This window comes from Monodelphis domestica, chromosome 6, assembly GCF_027887165.1.
Source record: "Monodelphis domestica isolate mMonDom1 chromosome 6, mMonDom1.pri, whole genome shotgun sequence".
Taxonomy (NCBI): Eukaryota; Metazoa; Chordata; class Mammalia; order Didelphimorphia; family Didelphidae; genus Monodelphis; species Monodelphis domestica.
The window spans coordinates 157960047-157973659 of record NC_077232.1 but is presented as its reverse complement, the minus strand read 5'-3'; the positions used below and the strand labels follow the sequence as shown (position 1 = coordinate 157973659).

General features: G+C 36.6%; 1 pseudogene; it reads right to left on the bottom strand.

The window, feature by feature from the left end:
- Positions 1–13396, bottom strand: part of LOC100011785 (proteasome activator complex subunit 1-like) — a 120518-nt pseudogene extending 107122 nt beyond the window's left edge.
- Positions 13397–13613: the final 217 nt, after the last annotated feature.

Genomic DNA, 13613 nt, shown 5'->3' with positions numbered 1-13613 from the left:
ACAGCTTTAGACTATGGGAACCTGCCATTTATTGATAATTGTTGTGGGACTATGATTGATGTTTGTGTCTGATTCTAGGAACGAGATCAAACAAGGTGCACAGAGATAACCTGGATAATGCCAAAAGAGCTCACAGGTCTAAAAATCAAAGACCAATCCAGGTAGAATTAATGCATTTCTAAGCCAATACTAAGGACTTGAACCTAGTGTGAGACTCGGGGTTGCGACACTTGACAGACGTTAAGATGTAGGCCTTCCCTGTATCCACACTCTTCGTGAAAATACCTACAGACAAGTACCTAAGGTTGGCTACCATCCTGGCTCCATCCATCCCTGAGAACAAAGGTAAAATCAGACGAGGGAATAACACTTCCCTAGATATAAAATAGAAATCTGGTCCTCTTTTTTCTCTCCTATAGTATGGCAACTTCCTGTAGCCTTGGCTGCAAATGGGGAAGAAAAATATGCTGCATTCTGTCCTACAGACTTGTGGGATTAGAAATTACTTAACTGGACCCTAATACAGGGGCCTGTAAAAAAAAATAAAAAAAAATTTTTTTTATTCTTGCTTTCTCAAATTTTGTATACATAGATTTTTTTGAATTTTGATACTGATTTTGAATTCTTCTTTAATATAGATATGTATATATAAAGGGTTTATATTTTTTCCCTTAATTTTTTCCCTTTTTCTTCTTTTGATTTTGATTTTATTTTCATATTGTTTTGTTTTTTCTTTTGAATTAACTCACACACCCCCACAACTAAAACTTGAATCCTCAGCTGGACTCAGTGTTTTTTCAACACTTTCTTCAGGGGGGATTGTATTTCATCAAATCCAAGATTTAAATTTTGTTCGAGAGAGAAATCTCCAGAGAAGAAGCTTGCTAACTAACTGAATCCAGAGAATGAACTGTTTGCAGAAAGATATCTAAACCTTTTCACTACAGGAAGATCCAGAATGAACCTTGGGGTGTGGTTGATTGAACATGTTTTAATGTACACTCTTATGCCAAAGGGGACTGCCCCCTAATTGGCTTTTGTCAATGCACCCAGCAAAACATTGGTTTGCTGTCCTTCTCTCTCCTCTATTTCCCCATATTTACAACTATTATAATTTTCCTCTTAGTGGGTAAAAAATTTTTGTATACACTTACAGTTAGAAATTTTTGAGGTGCAGTATGCTTATGTTTAGTGATCAATTGGGGAGACTAGTCTCCCAATCATCATCAGGGGGGATTGTGAATTTTAAAAGTCTCCATCTTGGTCTAGCACCCAAAAATTGTGCACACCCACACTACACAGGCATGTGCTAGTCAATGACAAATCAGAAATAACTAACTGCCCACCTGGGCTGTCCTAAGCCAAGCTAGAGCCAACCATTGGATTTGTGAGACACAGGAAGTGAGGTAGGGAACAGCCTCTGGAATTCGCTCACTTCCTGTGGAGAGAGCTAGACGGGAGTTGGTGTTAGGAGCTTGGACAGGAAGGACGCCCGCAGACAGCTTTCCTTCAGAGCGGTCACGTGAGTTAAGGACTGATTCTTTCCACCTCGGCCCTTTGGGCCTAAAACTCCCTCTGCCTTGGTCAGAGGTTGAGTAGCCCCTTTCCCTTTTCTCTTCTCTCCTTCTCTCCCTATCCTTTTCCCTACTCCCAGTGTGATTAAACCTCCATAAACTCCATTCTGACTTGAGTGTTTCATTTTTAGGAATTTCATAAGTAAATTCCTTGGCGGCCATTGTTCAATATTACATAAATCCTGTAGCCACATTCTTAACCATTACAATATTATAATCTCTCCCAGAAACCCACAATTTCTACCATTACAAGTCTAAGATAGAAGGTAGGGACTTAAAAAAAAATGTTATATAGATGTGAGTTCTAATTTCCTTACTAACCAATCCAGATCACCATAGCATAATTATCTGTGCTGATCCTTAAAGAGGTAAATGAGTACTGTCCCAGACTCTGTGAATTAAAAAAACAACAAACAAAAAAACCAAAAAAGCAAAACTTTTCCTTAGTAGCATAAACATAAGAACTGGAAAAGGCATTACAGAGTCATCTTATTGTTGTGTGTAGATTTGGATTCTCCACACACTATATTTGTTAAGGAACAGAATGGAAGGTTCATTTTATTGTTAGATGATGTGGAAGGGGAATTGTTATTTTCTTTTCTTTTTGGCTTAGGTGACCCAGCTCATGAGTTAAAAGGAAAATTGGGGTGGAGGGAGCAGGAGAGGCATAATTTTTATATTTTTAGAAATTTACTCTTCTCTTAGGAGCATAAATAGAGAGCCTGACCATTTCTTCAGAGAATGGTCAACATATCTAAAAGACAGGGGCCAAGATTTACCAGAATTGTGAGAAAATAAAACCTGTAATTATTTCTTCAGAACTTTAATGCTCAATTTATATGGTATTTTGTTTAGAACCAACACATTTCCAATATTTGTATTCACTTACATGTGAAATTTAGTATTTGCTGGTCTTTGTTTTATTAAAAAGCAATAGATAAAACAGAAAATGAATGTTTTTGTTGATATTAGCTTAAAGAATAACTCATTCTGATTATATGGTTGTATTGGGGAGTTATATTTCTTCCTCATAGTTTCCATTATTTTGTTGTTAAGTTTATGATTTTAAAAATTACTTTAAAAGCATTTTGAGATGCCTAGCAAGGCTAAAGCGTAAAAACATATAACCAAGCCCAATCTCCTAAAAGTCCATTTACCTCAAATAGTGAGACATAGAGAGACAGAGAGAGAGAAGAAAAAATAGAAGCAGAAGAAAATGACAATGATGGAGGAGAGGGAAGGGAAGGGAGAATGGTCAAAAAAATTTACCCCCCACACCCAATCACTTCACAGAAAGGGAAAAGAAGCACTCAAATAAATATGTGAACCACAACCAAAAGCTCGAGCTTGATGGATGAATATAATGGAAGAAAAAAAACGTATTGAGTACACTAGAGGAAAAAATAAATCAATGTAAAAATGGAACCAAAACCAATGTTAGAACTATTTAAAAACATAGAAATATGGACAGTAAGTACACTGAATGAAAAAGAAAGCAAGAATAGAATTATTAAAAATAAAAAGAAATTCTATAAAGGAAAAAGATTTTATATGTATATATATATATATATATATATATATATATATATTTTTTAGGCAATGGGGGTTAAGTGACTTGCCCAGGGTCACATAGTTGGGAAGTATCTGAGGTCAGATTTGAACCTAGGATCTCCTATCTCTAGGCCTGGCTCTCAATCCACTGAGCTACCCAGCTGCCCAAGAGAGAGATACTTTAAAGCTTAGAAATATTTGTTGGAAAAAACAAAATTATGAATTCACTGAAAAATACAATATTTTTGGGAAGATGACATGGCAGAACACATGAAGGGAAATAGCAAAAGTAATAAAACTAGAAGATAGATTTCAGAGACAGTCTGAGAGTTATCAGATTCTCTGAAGAATATTGACTAATGTACTCACCATATTTCAGAAAATTATGCAAAAAAATTTCTCAGGTTTATTGAAACCAAGGGACAGATTACACCTTGACAGAATTCATAGGATACCAATAATGGTCAATCCCAAATTCAACTCATTCTTATACATGTCATCAAACTTCTAATCCACAGTAACAAAGAAATGAATTTACAGGTGCTCAAGAATAAAAATACTTTATTTCAAAGATTAATCTGAATTACATAGGATTATTTTCACTGAACACATGGACAGGAAGAATTAGAATACATCTCAAAACTTATGAGAAATTGGACCACAGCCCTAAATCAACTAACAAGCTAAACTGAGCACACTTTTTTTGAAGCTAAAGATGACTATTTAGAAAAACACAAGAATTTCAGCAATTCAGAGACAAAACCAAGCTTTGAGATGGATTTTGATATGTAAATCTACCAGAAAGTACCAAGGTAAATCCAATATTTACAATCAGAAATGACTAATTATTGACTCAATGTAAATTACATAGAGGAATAAGAAAATAAAAGGAGTATTATTTTGCTCAAGAGCTACTATTTTGTAATTATTTTCAGAGGAAGAAACAATACAATGAATATTTATTTGATTAGGAACTAGTTCTATGTAATGACATAGAGAATGGCAAAGCTTTAATAACTTTGACTAGATTAATAATTGTCTAAATATAAATTTCATCCAGGTCAAAGCCAGAGTCAACAAACATTTAGTCAGTGTCTACTAGGCACCAGGCACTCTGCTAAACACTGGGGGAAATCCATAATGCAATTTGGAATAATAACTAAAGAACAAAACTCAGTATATCCAAAACTGAATTCATTATCTCCCTCCACCCCCAAACCTCTTAGTCTAATTTCTCTAATACTGTTAAGGGTTCCACCCTCCCATGGTGCTCCCAGCTCACAATCTAGGTAACATCCTTTACTCTTCACTCTCTAATATCCCATATCCAATTGTTTGTCAGGTCTTCAGTTTTACCTATATGGCATTTCTCTCATAAGCTTTCTCTCCTCTGATGCTATTCTAGTGCAAGACGTGATCATCTCACTCCTGGATTATTACAACTGGTTTCTGGGTCCCAGGTTTTTCCCTATGCCAGTTCATTCTCCACTCAGCTATCAATATCTTCTTAAAGTACAGGTCTGATCATCCCCCTCCAAGAAAGGAAAAAAGGAAAAAAGGAAGAAAGGAAGAAAGAAAGAAAGAAAGAAAGAAAGAAAGAAAGAAAGAAAGAAAGAAAGAAAGAAAGAAAGAAAGAAAGAAAGAAAGAAAGAAAGAAAGAAAGAAAGAAAGAAAGAAAGAAAGAAAGAAAGAAAGAAAGAAAGAAAGAAAGAAAGAAAGAAAGAAAGAAAGAAAGAAAGAAAGAAAGAAAGAAAGAAGGAAGGAAGGAAGGAAGGAAGGAAGGAAGGAAGGAAGGAAGGAAGGAAGGAAGGAAGGAAGGAAGGAAGGAAGGAAGGAAGGAAGGAAGGAAGGAAGGAAGGAAGGAAGGAAGAAGGAAGGAAGAAGGAAGGAAGAAGGAAGGAAGGAAAGGAAGATAAGAAGGAAGAAAACAGCAAAGTATAATATAATAAGTGTTAAAGGGATTTTCTTTATCTCTCCCTCTGTCTCTTTAAGAGCAGAAAATTTCTAAGTAAGAGTCAAGAACTGAGAGGCTGTTTTGAGAGAGAATTGAGGATTCCATTACCTAGGAGAGGAGGAAGATATATAAGGAGAGACAGTTAAGAGTTGGGGGACTTTTGCCTCAGGATTCCTTAGAGAGCAGGAGGTTGCTCTTTATCTCTGTGACAGGCAGGTTTACTACTGACAGTTGGGATAGAGAAATGGATTTAAGGAAGTTGTAGGTGATTAATGTTTATTGATCAGTTTAGGTAGGTAGGTAGAGAATATATTTCTAGGAAGGAGTAGTGTAGATAAGTTAGACCTGGTCTACCAGGCAGAAAAACCTGTCCTTGAAGACAGTTAGAGTATGGGTTTTTTTAGAAATTTTAGGTAGGATTAAGATTTTAGGTATAATCATAAGGTACTAGAGTAATAACCTCACTTTCATCCTTTCTATTTTCTATCTGAACTTCTAAATTAAACTGTGTTTTTATCAAACTGCTCTCCTCATTTTTGTCAAACTCCTACCAAAATGAACCCTTAACATGGGAAAAGCAGTAGCTCTGGAGTCAGAGGACCTGGGTTCAAATTCTGCCTTTTATGTTCAATTCCTAGAGCAAGTCATTTACCTACCCAAGGCTTCAATTTCCCTATCTGTTAACTGAGGTTTGTGAATTTTAGATTTTCTCCATTTTGCTTAGTTTTAGAAATTCTAGCAACCAGGAATGTATACACCCCACTTAAGGATTAACTGTGAGGAGGATGACCTATGATCACATGTGCTAGCATGTGACAAATCAGAAACAACTGACAGACCCCCCTGGGCTGTCCTTAGTCAAGTTTAAGCTACCATTGGTACATGTGAGACGCAGGAAGTGATGTAAAGTACGGGTCTATAGATTTTGTGTCATTTCCTCTTTCCGGGCTCTCTCACACTGGCTTTCTCTCTCTGGTGGAGACATTGGTTTTTTTTTGTTGTTGTTGTTTGTTTTTTTTTGGGGTTTTTTTGAGTTGGGAGCTCTTGGCAGGTGCTTGATGTCTTGGCCTGTTGGTGTTTGCGGCTTGCTGGTGAGGTGACTGAAAGAAGCTCTGTAGCTTGGCTTAGGTGAGGCATCTTCCCTGAGCCACCTTGGTGAGGTGATGGATTCCTCCTTTCTTCCTTTCCTTGACCTCCAACTCTTATCTGGTTTGCCAGAGCAGTACAATTTCCCTTTCCTCTCTTTCTTCTTCTTAATTTCTTCCTTCTATTGTAATTAAAACCACCATAAAAATCCCAAATTGACTTGAGTAATTTATTAGGATTGAATTAATCCCTGGAGACCACTAGTATAATATATTCAGTCAATAACCCCTAATTTTACCCCTTACATATTATTGGACTCAATGGCATTTGAATTCTTTTCCATCTTTAAATCTATGATCCTAAGATCCTATATGACTCTCTGAAGTTACAAACTTGAATAGAATGCTAAAAAACAAGATTTGATAGATATGTGAAATGACTAAATAGGAGAAGTAAGGACTTTTCTTTTTTACTCACTAAAGTTGATCACTTGGTAGGACATAAAGGACTTATAGAAAGAAAGGAATGTAAAACATTACCTTGATAGACTATACTGTAACAAATGAAATTCTCTGGAGCCTGTATTTTTAGTTTTAAAACATTAATTTATTAGTGACCACTCAAGATATCTAACTTGCTAGCAGACTGAACAGACACCCCAAAAGTCAAACAAGGCAGAAGGCTTGACCCAAAAGGAGAGGTGTGACCTGGAGGAGCCAGGTGGCTAGGCTAGACCAGAGAGAGTAGAGGCTTAAGTTCCAGAAACTAAGCAACTAGTTTGGGCAAAAAGAGAGAGACAGACTTGCCAGAGGATAGGGACAAAACAGTCTGGCTTCCTCTCTGGAATGACATATATCTCTTCTGACATCACTCAGTCCCTCTCCAGGACAGTTTTGATTGGAAAATAGTCACACAGGAATTGAACTAAGACCTCAATCACTGGAAGAGGCAGGTCTTCAGGATGTCCCTCTTATTCCCTGGCATGTGATGGTCACTGCCATCCAAAAATAGCAGCTGCCTAATGTACTGATTTTTATCACCTAATTATTTTGTTGTTTATCGATAAACAAGGATTGGATCCTCTTCCTGCTTGCAACAAAAGCCAACTCAGTGATATGCCTTTAACTCTGTTGTACCCCTTAGTTTCATTGCCTGGGGGAGAGACTATTTTTGAATCAAGCTGTTGTTGGGGGCCAAAGTGGGAGCCATTTCTCAAAAAATATCCCAATTCAACATTAACTATCCCTAATACTAAAATAAAAATAGTAATGAGTTTAGGAAATATGCTACTTGGATGACAACTAAAAACTGAATTAAATAATGCTTGGGCCAAAGATCACATTATAGAGACAATAAGAGTTCTAGTAAAGTTACACCCCAAAATAGGTCTCTTCATTAGCATGGGAGATTCTTTCCATCAAACATGTTAGTAAGCATATGGAGGCTAAGCGAGTTACACAAGGTCACACAGCTAGTAAATAACAAAGGCAGTTTTTGAATCCAGTTATTCTTAACTCCAGGACTAACATGCTTTCCATCTTACCATCCTACCTCTAATAAAAATCCAATTTATTGAAATCTGTGCAATGAAACTACAATAATTCTCAGAAGCAAATTTGTATCTCCAGATACTTATATTAACAGGATTTGAAAAGAAAAGATTAATGAATCACATTTGCTTTTAACAATTAGAAAATTAACAAGTTAATATACCAGATAATGGGGAAGATTATTTAAAATGGGAAAAGTGAAAAAAATCCAAAATAAAAGAAATGTATTACAAATAAAACAAAGCTTTTAGAAAAACCCATAAAATGATTAAACATTAGTAAATTTAATGTTAAAAAAGAGAAAGATAAGTCAAATTATAAAAATCTAAAGTGAAAAGAGAAAAGTCACAATCGAGAAAAATAAAGAAAAATATAACCATATGCTAACAAAAGTGAAAGTATAAAATAAATTTGTCAATATTGACAAAAGGACAAAATACTCAAATTGTCATAATAGCAAATGGAAACCCCAAACAAACCAGAAAGAAAAATTGAAATGAATTAATGAACTGCCATTATAAAAGGGTACCCATATCAGATGGATTGATAAGCAAATTTTAGATAAATTTAGATAAAAAAACTTAAAGAACAAATGATCCTTATGTTATATTAACTGTTTTAAATAATATTTCAGGGGGGCATCTGGATGGCTCAGTGAATTGAGAGCCAGGCCTACAGATGGGAGGTCCTGAGTTCAAATCTGAACTCAGACATTTCCTAGCTGTGTGACCCTGGGCAAATCATTTAACCCCTATTGCCTAGCCCTTACCATTCTTCTGCCTTAGAACCACTATACAGTATTGATTCTAAGATGGAAGGTAAGGGTTTTAAAAAATAATAATATTTTATTTTCTTCCAATCATATGTAAAAACAATTTTTAGTATTCATTAAAATTTTTTTGAGTTCCAAATTCTCTCCCCCTCCTCACTCTTCTTCCTTTCTTTCCCCTTCCTTTCCTCCCTAAGATGTAAACAATGTGATAATAGATTTTACATGTGTAATCATGTAAAACATTTTTCCATATCAGTCATTTTGTGAAAGAGATCACAAACAAACAAAAAAAAAGAAATAAGTGAAATATAGTATGTTTCAATCTGTATTCAGACTCCATCAGTTCTTTCTCTGTAGACAGGTGGCATTTTTTTTATCATGGGTCTCTGGAAGTGTCTTGGATCACTGCACTGCTGAAAATAACTAGGTCATTCACCGTTATTTAGGAAAAAATATTGTCACTATATACAGTGTTCTGGTTCTGCTCACTTCACTTTGCATCGACTCATGTAAGTCTTCTTAGATTTTTCTGAAATCATACTGCTCCTCATTCTTATAGCACAATAGTGTCCCATAGCAATCATATGCCTCAACTTGTTCAGTCATACCTCAACTGATGGACAGGTCTCAATTTACAATTCTTTGCTGACACAATCTTTGGGATACAGGATATATATGTATAGATTATTCTTAAAAAATCATTTAATGATGACAACCCACCCAAGTCTTAAGAAATCATTGTGGTCCTCATCCACAAGTAGGCAAATAAAAGGCAGAGAATAATAATATAAAGTAAAATCATTAATGATAAATAAAATATTAGGGAATAGAATAGTATGTCAAAATGGTATTCATTATAATCTTTAGGATGCATAGCAGTAATTCAAGGGTGGTTCAATATCATTAAAATGAGTAGCATAATAAATCATATTAGTAATAAAAACCATAAGATTATGTCAATAGATGCAGAAAACTTCTTTATATTATTCTAATGTTAAAATTATATATCAAATAACTGAAGCTCCTAGCATGTGACTAATTATTTCCCATAACTTTTTGTTAGTTTTCCTTTTTTAATTTTAGTTCTCTTATTTTTCCAAGTATTTAAACAGTTATTTTTTTATGATGATAAACTATATTCATTGTCATTCAAAAGCAACAAATATAATGTTTAGCTAATTTTCATGTCTATGTAATATCCCATAAATAAGAAAATAATGTGAATATTTTATATTCACACAGAATAGCAATGAGAAAATCCTATAGTTGCATATTATTTTGTAGAAATATTATTTTGCCAAATGCTCTATTAATATATGATAAAAATTATCATCCAAGATTAAAATGATCATAACATATCAATGAAAGTCACAGAGAACTGCGGTCAAGTTTATGGCAATGAGTAGTATATTCAAATTACTAAATAATTAGTGAATATCTCATTTGATTTCTACTTCAACCAAGCATCCAATTTAATTTTTAAAAATTATTAAATTTCTAGTCGGTGCAAGAGACTAAGTACTTCAAATACAATGCTGAATTCAAAATGTTGTAAATGAAATATTTCTAGTCTTTAAGGTCTTATTTTATAAATCTGAAGGTAGGAGAGAACAAGGCCCAAATGAAAGGAAGCTACAGGAGGAAGATTTCAGTTCAGGGTATGGAAGAATTTCCTAACGATTGAAGTTGTCTAAAAAATGGAATGGTCTCTGAGTTTTCCATCACTAGAAATTTTTAAGCAACTGATAAACAACCAACTATTGGTGTATATTGTAGAAGGAATTATTTCACTGGGCAGATCTCTAATTCTGGGATTCTACAATTATCTTAAGAAGACATTAGTAATTTAGAACTAGTTTACGATAGGTGAGGGGTAGTCTGGAGTAGAGCAGCGGTGTCAAATTCAAATAGAAACAGATTGAAACATATTGTGTTAGAAAATGAGAAATTAACATTATCTATGTCATATTATATTTTTATTTATTTTATTAAACATTTTCCAATTACATTTTAATCTGGCTTGGGCACATTTGGGAGTTTTGATGCCTAGGTTTGACTTCTGTGGACCGTAGAGGATAGTGTGAGTTTGCCTTGGAGTCAGGATAACCTCTGTTCAAGTCCTAGTATATATATTGGCTATGTGGCTCAGGGCAGGTAGAAAACTGTAACTAGTTTCAGGGAAAGGTGCTGATTTGCATTAGAAGCAGAAGTTTCCTTATCTGGGAGTTCCATAAACCAGTAAAGTCACAGGTCTAGTCCCAATTCAATGGAACAACTGTACTGTGAGTCTGCCTGCTATTAGCATGTTAGCCTGATTGTCACTGAGGGGAATCATAGAATAGGAAAATTACATGTGAGAGACTTCTGATGTGAACTAATGTCTAGCTTTACATGGTTGATTTGTAAGTGCTTTACAATGTTATCTCATTCAATCTTCATAACAACCCTGGAAGGTAGGTACTATTATTATCCCCATTTTACAGATGAGAAAAATGAGGTAGAGGTTTTGTGACTTGCCTGTGGTCACCTAGCTAGTAAACATCTGACTTCAGATCCAATGCTCTACTTATTGAGCTAACTAGATGCTTCTAATTGAATTGAAATGTGTTTTACAGATGCAGCCTCAACAGCAGAGTACAATTTGAAGAAACAGACTGATATCATGAGAACTTAACCTCCAGATGACCCCCTAATGGATCCCTGATCCCAAGAACTAAGATTGACATGACCTTATTTATGTAGTACCCTAAGGATGTGTTATCTCAGGTTTCACTGACCTGACCTAGGTCAGCGTGACCATATGTTAAAGAGAAATATCTGGGTAGCAGAGACCAAGATTGATACGCCTCCCCTTTTGGTGCCTGGTTTCCAGGACAACCCCCCACCCCTAGCCCTCTATATAAACCAGGCTCACACAGTGCTCAGGGTCTTCCACTTCTTGTGGAGACACAGGCTATAGCTTAAATAAAGTACCTCTTGTGTATTGCATTACCGTGTGTGTCTCCTCCTTGGAATCTGAACCAAAACCAGACAGGACAGAACATTTGGGGGCTTGTCCAGGATTCCAAAGGTTTGGAACACACAGTGGTAAAGGTACTTGAATCCCTGAAGGGAAATCTGAAGGGAAGTCTGTGTGAATGTGTATGGGGAAGGGAGAGTCTGGATCACGGCATATAGCTAAGCAGCTGGCAGATTCCATGCTCCTTGGATTATAAGGAGACAGCCTATGTCAAGTCAGATCCATTAAGACCCCCTTTCACCTGTTTCTGAGTGAGGATCTGCCAAGTACGCAGTTTCTGAGATCCGCGAGGGGCTGAACAGCCGGGAAGTGGAAGTGTTGTTTCGAGAGATTGAGAGATTTCCCTTCTAGAGGATTTGTTAAGAGCACTCAGTAGGAACTTTGGGGTGGTTAGAGGCCCCCCGCCCAAGTTGGACTTGGGACAGGGACAGGGTCCCTGCAACAGAGGTTTGAGTTCTCTGAGGACCCAATGAGTCCTAAGGAGCACTGTTAGATGGTGTAATATTTAAAATAGTTGGAAGGCCATCAACTGTGGCAGTTAAAAGAGTTGGGGACATAAACTGTAATAATTAAAATGGTTGATGTTGTAAACTGTAGTGAGTTAAAATGGTGGAAGGTATAAATTGTGATAGATATAAGAGAGGGTGAGTAAATTTGACTGCTGAAAATATGTTTCACTACAGTGTCTTGGTTTTTAAATCAAATATAAGGTGGTCACCAGGGAATATATTCCCAAATTATGAATATGCCCAAGTCAACTGGGTTTTATAGAGAATTTAATTAATAATACAATGAGTAATCAAAGAAAGAGAGAGAGAGAGAAAAAGTATAAGTATGAAGGGCCTTAAGCCAACATGGCCTAGACCTGAGTCTTAAGAGAGAGAATCAGTCAGTTTTTTATCACTCACCACAAGATTTGTCTTAAGCAAGGATGTCTGGGGAACAGAGTCTCCCCAGAGGGAGTTCCAGCCAGAGTCAGCCTCCCAAGGGACTTCTTCTCAAGAGATCTTCAAAGGGTCTCCTCCAAAAGGATCTATCTCCAAGGATCCTATCTCCAAGCCTCTCTTGCTCAAGAGATTCCTTTTCTTATATAGGGGTTTTTTTCCTATGTCACTTCCCCTAAGTTCTTCCATCTACCAATCACCATAGATGTTTTCTAAAAGACAGCCCATCTGAATTCCAGCTAAGTCGACTAATCCCCTCAGTAAGTCTGAACCAGAGAAAACACTGCTGTGTTGACTAATCCCCTCAAGAGAAAACCTGCCCGACCTTTATAGGTACCTAGCATCCCATTGTATCAATTCTAAAAACAGGCATGGCTCAAAGAACTCCTTGCCTTATTATAAGCATGGGTCCAAGTACTTTCATTGTTTAGCAAGGAGTTTTTTCCCCTAAAGCAGTCTTAAGTACAGGTGAAGTAGAGGTCCTCCCATTTCTGATCCTGGCGAGTTCTCACATCAAAATGGGGAATGTTTCCATTAGGGAATTTGTTCCAATGGAGAATTCCCTGATGAGGAAATTTTTAATATTCACAAGTCTGAGAAATTTCAAGATTTACAACTGTGAGTGTGAAAAATTTCCATTCTGGCAGACATGCCAAGGAATAGGATCTCTAAGATAAGCCCCTGGGGTCTGACCTTTACTGTTTGTCTCATGTGTCTTTCTATATTTGGGCCTTTAATAGTCCTCATGGGCCAACAAACATCTACACCCTTAGATTTGGTCCTGGCTCACTTCTCCGTCTTTAAGGAGCAAGCCCAGAATCTCTCCTTTACTGTTAAGAAGGGAAACCTTGTCACCTATTGTGATTCGAAGTGGCCTACCCTTGAAGTTGGATAGCCGAAGGGAGGCACCTCTAGCTTGGAGGTCATCTTCCGTCTCAGTTCCCATATCCTGGACCCCAGACCCTCTGGTCACCCAGATCAGACCCCATATATAATTGCCTGGCAGGATCTGGCTCTGAACCCACCTTTGTGGTTGCAGCCTTTCCTACAACCTTTGCAACCTTCCCCTTTCCTACCCCCCACAAGGCAGGATTCTCCCCTAAGTTCTGGTCCTTCAAGTACAGGGGACCACTTGTCCCCCTTCCTCACCCAAGAAACCAGTT